Raw genomic sequence first — 1315 nt, forward strand, 5'->3', positions numbered from 1 at the left:
ATTATCGTATCCATACGACGTGGGGAACTCTGTGCCACCACTTTCCAAAGAGGAAATTTACTCGTTAATCCGATCCGTACGCTTTGCATAGCAGTCTGTCAAAATGATTTTTTGAGAAACACTGAAAGTTTCAAAGAGATCTTCGTACTAGAAGTAAAGTATTCTAAAATGTACACCGGGGGTACAAAATGACCCAAGGGCGTACTAATAGGGTTAAGCATCATCCTTCTTTCCCTCTCAACACAGATTGCAACGAGTTGAAGAACGCCGGCATCCAGTATTCGGGCATCTACCCCATCCAGATCCCAAGTGGCGCCATCGTCAACGTGTTCTGTGACATGGAGACTGAGGGCGGGGGATGGACGGTAGTACAACAGAGGGCCAACGGGCTGGTCAACTTCACCAGGAAATGGGACGACTACACTTTTGGGTGAGGTCTCTAGAATCATATACCCGCTTTTACCCCCATGGGGCTCCAGTGGCTAAGTAAGCACTGAGTTCACACTCAAGTAATGTCAAGCAAGTGTCGGTGACACGGGGTTTTGATGGGTGGTCACTGGGGTGTGTCCTTGAGCAAGACACGACAACCCTAGCTCAGACAACAGGGCTCTGCACAGTGGCGACCAGCAATGGTAAGGTTGGGTAATTGTTTTGTACTGGAGTAACACAGTGTATTTATGTATGTATTTGTGCGAGTATTTATGTACGTATGTATTCATTATCATGTATGTATGTATGTTTGCCATTGAAAACCAAATTGCCATTCTGGGATCAATAGAAAGTGTAATTAATTTTTAAAATCATTATTAGATCTGTGTACATATTAGTTGATGCATTTCAAGCTATTGGACGGCTCCTAAAATCACGACACGGCCATGCGTAACTGCCTATACTTCTCATTACGTAAACGATACCCCCCCCCAAAAGCCAGCAAAAAACACAAAAAAACAACAACAAAAAACCCCCCAAGAACATTGTCATCATCATGAAATGCCAGATCTGCGGCAGACATCGGCGATCAAGGTTCTCCATCCATTCCTTTGCTCGGATGCTCTTTAAAAAAGTTACTTTATCCAAGATCTTTATCCCGTTACCCATCTGATTAGTTTCTCTATGTAGGGTGCTCTAGGCCTATCCTTGCCCTCAATTTTGCCAGTGAGAGCTAGATGTTCAAGACCTTTATGTCAATACAGGAAATGCTGAGGACCACAGTTTCGGTTGAGGTCTCTGTAACCCGTTTATTCCGCCCCACTTCCACATCCCTCTTAACCCACCCCCTCTCTTTCTATCAGCCCAATTCTCTCTCTCTCTCTCT

General features: G+C 44.6%; 1 protein-coding gene across 1 annotated transcript in view; it reads left to right on the forward strand.

Annotated features, from left to right (window-relative positions):
- LOC101848229 (microfibril-associated glycoprotein 4) overlaps nucleotides 1–1315 on the forward strand; it is a gene marked incomplete at its 3' end in the record, with an annotated part of 25396 nt that overhangs the window by 23495 nt on the left and 586 nt on the right.

Source organism: Aplysia californica, unplaced genomic scaffold (genome assembly GCF_000002075.1).
Source record: "Aplysia californica isolate F4 #8 unplaced genomic scaffold, AplCal3.0 scaffold00495, whole genome shotgun sequence".
Lineage (NCBI taxonomy): Eukaryota > Metazoa > Mollusca > Gastropoda > Aplysiida > Aplysiidae > Aplysia > Aplysia californica.